General features: G+C 43.5%; 1 pseudogene; it reads right to left on the bottom strand.

The window, feature by feature from the left end:
* Positions 1-2,698: 2,698 nt before the first annotated feature.
* Positions 2,699-5,498, bottom strand: LOC138492832 (eukaryotic translation initiation factor 4E type 2 pseudogene; annotated as a pseudogene).
* Between the last annotated feature and the right edge of the window lie 398 nt (positions 5,499-5,896).

Below are 5,896 nucleotides of genomic sequence, written 5' to 3'. Positions count from 1 at the left end.
CTGCAATATAATAAACAAGGAGAGAAGGGAAGTGGGGCTGTAACTAGTGAATAAAATGGCAGCGGAGACAGACGGAAAGACTGGCACTTGCAGGGAACTTCTTGGAGATATACTAATGAAATGAGTGATACAAGTGGTGTGTATTAACTCGGACCACACATACCACTGGAACGTTTCTTAACAGTTGTGCAAGAGATGTACAAAAACCCATATAGCAGCATATGGTATCAGAAATAAAATAGTTGATTATTTGTTGAAGGGATCCAGTTTCTGAAAACAGGGTTGTATTTTAAAATTAGGTAAACTATACAAATCACACATTACTACAGTTTATTTTTCTATCAGATACAATTACTTGGAAATAAATGAGGTTATGTTTACATTACTTTAAAATACTTCACACTACTATGTAGTTATTTAGGATTACTTATTTCAATAGTTAATTTCACTGCACCATATAGTCTTCAGTCCATCATTTTTGGGAAATGTGTCTCTACTTCAGGAAAACACACTAATTCCTGTTTCCTAGCATATTCCCATACTAACAGCGATGAGAAAAAAAACATACATTAGAGATTATACAGGAGAACAATGTGTTCAGATATGTCACCTCAAATCGACACAAACTAAATATTTGAATTCCGGTGTGTGCTCTGGTTAGTTGTTTTGCTTTGAAATCAAGTGACAGAAATTTTGCATTTTTTGTATTAGCTTCAAATAAAACATTAGCTTTGAACAGAGGTTTTGTAGTCAGATATACCTATTGTACATTGTGTTGATGTGAGAAGATGGTGGACAATACAGAGAAAGTGCTACTGGTGGTTTTAATGGGATATATGTAAACCACAGTTAATTAAAATATTTCCTGTTTTACAATAATTTCAGCTACCTACCTGTCATTGAAACATCAGTTGAAAAAATGAAAATGCAACCTTCCCCCTGTGACTGTTGTTAATTTAATTATAATGCATTGGCCAACTATAGCTGCAATTTACTTACTGATGCCATAATGTTCTGCCTTTGCTGATTGGATTTAATGCCTCTAATCTCTAACAGGTTTATCAGTTTCGGGTCCTCATCTCTCTAGTTTGAAAATGCAGATACAATTTGTTTACACCCCTGCCCACGTTTCTCTTTTCCATTTCTGTCATGATTTATTTTTGAAGTGTGACAACCGCGATTTGAATGGTGTTTGTCACGCTAGCATTTCCATCCCCAAATGACGATTTGCATCCCCCAAATGACGGTTTCAATCCCCCCATTCCCCAAATGGGGGCTATTTTTTTGTCAATCATTTCACAGAGATCGGATCTGTATGGGCCTGTGTCGGTGAAATGCATTCCCAGCAACCACATGGTTGCCGGGAGCCTGTCATACATTAGTTTCTGGAGCGTGCTCCAGACACTAATGTATGTAAAGGGGCTGGGTAGTGCATTTTTGTGCCATTGTCCAGCCCCTCCTCAAATGCTTAGGTCAAGGTTTAAAAAAAATAGCGCAACTAAAACGAGCAATTTCTCGGGCTCCTTTAATTTGCTTTATTTTTGAGAATCTGGCCCAATATCCTTAGACATGTTATAAAATTATAACATTATAAATATTGGTAAATACGGTATATTTCATCCCGCAAATGAATGCTGTAAGCCGCTGAATTTGTGAGGTCCGTTGCAGCTCTAGAAATCTGTATTTCACTGATATGTCATGTTGTGACGAGGAGACATGGACAGAATATGATTTTGAGTTCAAAAGTGTTCAGCCCCATGCTTTGGGTTGATTACCCTGTGCATAAAGTAGCACTGCCCTCTAAGACAAAGACAATTTCTTGGAGAAAAAGGCTTGCATTTGGGTAAAATTGGCATACTCTCAATGCTTTGCCAATGTAGCTCTGAACTGGAGGTGAACTTTCAGCAATGGCTAACAGGTGTAGTTCTGGAATGTGTCACTTGGCTCAAACTGATTATTCTTGTATTGGATCATCTTAAGTGCCAGGCAATTATGCAAGTCTATGCAAAAAGGAGGAGCATACTCGTCCTTTGCACGTAAGGTTAATAAGTCTCTAACTCTAGTCAAAGTAAGGACATATCTTAAAACCTTTTATAAAATGTCCCAATCATGCTCTCAAGCAAACATACATACCTTTTCTCCACCTGAAAAATTCTCCACCTCCTTGCAGAACTTGACAATCTATATATAGATTGATTTAAATAGCACTAACCCAGCCTACCAGTCCATTTATTTTTTTATTGCATTTATTGACAGTGCCCAAACCCGTAATTATCATGGCGCTGGTAAACTTAAGAAACAGACAACAGGAAGAATGTGGTACATAAGTATGACAGTAAATGTTGCAGAGAGACAGGTAGGGATCAAGGGGTGCCCTAAAAACAGGTTAGTCGTATTTGTCAAACAGCCAGGTTTTTAACAGTTTTCTGAAGATGAGGTAGGAAGCCTGTTCTTGGATGTGGAGAGGTAGGGCATTCCATAGTGTGGGGGCAATGACAGTTAAGCAGGTGCCCCCAGCTCTTTTACTCGAGAATCTCAGGATGGCTAGTGACAAGGTGGATGTGGAACATTAAACCACTTGTGACCTTTTACCAGAATGGCCCATACCATGAACTACTATTAAGGGCTCCACTACAGCACTCAAACATAACATTCTATGCTTTGGTCCCTATTCTTAATGCTTGGAGCAGCAGATTTATCACTGGTTCCCATTAGGCTGATGTTGACTAATCAAGGCCTCAGTGTCTTCACTCAATGCATCGAGCATCAGATCTATCACCAGCTTGCCATTACGCTGCTGTTCGTCCCTTGAGAAACCCTAAATAAATAAAAAACAGAGTCATGCAACCTCAAAGTTCCACACGAAAATCAGGAGATCTGATTCACACTTCAATTAGAGTAACAAATGTGTACTATAATAAGGAGGCCTTCTCTGGTAAAGTCCTTTCTTGCTAGGAAATTTAGATGGGATTTGGATTCCCGCAATTAACTCACTCCTTCCTTTTCACCAAAAATGGGCCAGTCCCAGTAGAATCTTTTTAGCGAATGTATTTAAGGTTTTGGGTTTAGTCACTGACTGGACTATTATGACTAGTGTTCTCAAAATGTCCCTGTGGAGCAGGTAGAGTGCTCCTGTCGGTTCTGATTCATGTGTGTTGCAGTGGGGAGCGGCTCCCTGAAGGTGGCTGTCATAAAAGGGCTTTTATTTGAATGGGAGCAATTTTTTTTTTTTTTTTTTTTAGAGTGAGGAAAGATGCATTCCGTGCCGTTTTTTCGCAATGCCAGTTTTGTGTTTCAAAAACTTGAATTGACCTTGATACTGTTGGTGTGTGTCTTGTATTCCATAATGGTGTTCAGTGCAAGGTTAATGACTCGTAGAGTATCACGGATTTGGGCTGTCGTTGCCTGGTCACTGGCGGTTTTGTTCCATATAGATATTGTATCCTCCTAAAATCTAATAGATACAACAGGCCCTCAAATCACATTCCCCACCATGAACTATTCTCCGAAGAGCGTGAGAATCAGGTTCTACCAACAGGGGGATGCCAGACCCTTCATAGACGAATAATCCACTTGCCACTGTCGGGGAGTTTCTCCCGGGGTCGGCTGGGCCTTCCGCGGACCTCCGGGCTGGGAAGCCCCAACTCCTCCCGAGTATCCCAAAAATGAGTATGAGACACACACAAGAAGCAAGGTGGTTCTGCTGTTTATTGAACAACGGCAGGGATGGGTCTAGGATCGTACGCGTCCGCCCAGACTCTCGAAATTCGTGGGGCTCGCAGGCCCCTTTTTGCCTCAGTATGACGCGCTACTTGCGTCACCTGGGAAAGTTAGCAAAAAACCTATTGCCAATCTGGATTGGTTCCTTGAGTGGTAGGGTTAGTATAGCATACGTATGGAGGACGTTGTTAGTGGTTAAGGGTCAGTCAGGTGGTATACTTGGGTTGTCCCTTCTATTAGATACTTGAAAATTGTTACACAAAGACCCTAATGATTGGCTAATGTTAGTGGCGTCAGTGACAAGTGCCCCATGTTCTGATTGGTCCACTCGCAAGCCTCCCAGCCTGGGACCATCGTTGTTCCCAGCTCGCGGTGTACCTGCCATTTGCAACAATATGTAACTATGTGTTCGTGCAGACAATGCGTGGATTTGCTCATATGCCTGAGAGCAGACCATTCCCATCGCTGTAGGTGTCCATTGGGTCATTTCAATGTTGCAGCCTGTGTCCCAAACGTGGGACCAAGGCGCCTTCTCCCTCATGGGTCTAGCACCCTGTCAGGTTTGGCTTGGTCACGTGACCGTGGCTGAGGCAGAATTCTGCACATTTAAAGTTGTATTTGCCTCTGCGTGCCTGGCTTTGCTTACAGGTGTGACCTTGGCATCGGCTGGTAGCATACGAGTTGCAACATCGCTCCCTTGGCTATCAGTTCTCGCTGGGCTCGTTCTGCAGGGTCAGCAATTGTACTCTTGCTCGTCCAGTGTTCATGGAGGCTCTTGCTTGCGGCCTACTTGGGCCTGGTTCATAGGTGGGGATGTGTAAATCACGGCACTTAAGTTGCGGTGTCACATTGCTTCGTAGGCAGTATCATGTCTTCGTTGTATTTTCATCACGATGCAAGGGTCGGGAGAAGCGTCAGCAAGCATGTAAACGAGTGCTTTGTGCGTCTTGCGTTTCTGCATTTCGGAGAACCTATGTGAAAAATTATAAAGATGCGCGTCAGTGGGTGTGTCTGTCACCTACGTCATAGCACTGAGTATGTTCTTCGTATGGATTGGTGTGCGGGTGTCCAGTGTGCATGGTTGCACGGGTGTTCTGACAGTTGGCTTGGTCGTCATGGCATCTCTAACGATGTAGGTCCTTATTGTTGAAGGGCTTAGTCGAGTTCATCCATGCCGCAGGTGTCGGCTTGAGCAGGACAGGCTGGCGGGCAGGCTGGTGGGCACATCCGTATGTTCTTGTACCAAGGTATTTGGTCGTCTGGCAGATAGACAAATTCATCTCATAGCAGGTGTCTGGGTCGTGATCCTCCAGGCCAGGGGCGCTAGGAGATTGGGGGGAGTCTTTTCTCCCATTCTCCCACTTCACCACCATTCTTATTTGCATCATCCTCCCACATGGGCTATATTCCTTCTTTGAAGAGATGAGTCACTTTGGCCATTTAGGACAAACCATGTGACTGTAAAACCTCCAAAACTGCTCCACTTTTCCCTGTGAGCTGCTCTGGTTCTTGTCCTTGTCAGTTATTTCCTTCTCACCGTTTTTCTGTGTGTAGTTTTCTTCATTGAGCTCTTGATCCCCACTGTCATCATCTTTTTGAGCCTGAACTTGTTGGTCATCCTTCACTCTCCTCCTTGGCACTCGCTGCTCCACCGCTCCCAGCTTTCTCTTCTGTGGTGCCCGTAGCTGCAGCCGCCGCTCAGAAGTTCTAATTAATGTGATCACCATGCCCAACCAAAACACATTCAGAGTGTTGGTAGCCAGAATTTGGGCCGACATCTTTTCACAGTAGCGCAGTACTGTGAGTTGAGGTCTGTGTGTCGGTATGTGCATCCATTGAAATTAGTACTCGGTCAGGCATTGTTGAAAAAGCCATGTTTGGAGAGAGTTGAAACATTGGAAAATTGTGTTGACACAGAGATCGTTTTTCAGAGGGTGTGTGCGTTGACAAGAGATGTATTGTTTGCAGGTACTCTCTGTGCGGTCGAGTTGTGATTCAAGCCAATTGGTCGAATTTGCTGTGTGAGGAGCGAGTGCAACTAGAAATGCAGAGCCTAGCCGGCAGGTAAGCTGGTGTGACTGCTTTGTGATGATACATGCAGTATTGAACACTATCCAGGCCTGGAGAGTAAGCCAATGTATTTCGCCTAGCATCGGTGTAATTCGGTCACATTTCC

Source organism: Ambystoma mexicanum, chromosome 10 (genome assembly GCF_040938575.1).
Source record: "Ambystoma mexicanum isolate Mex_15411 chromosome 10, UKY_AmexF1_1, whole genome shotgun sequence".
Classification (NCBI taxonomy): domain Eukaryota; kingdom Metazoa; phylum Chordata; class Amphibia; order Caudata; family Ambystomatidae; genus Ambystoma; species Ambystoma mexicanum.
The sequence above is the reverse complement of the archived record's forward strand: the minus strand, read 5'-3'. Positions and strand labels throughout refer to the sequence as shown.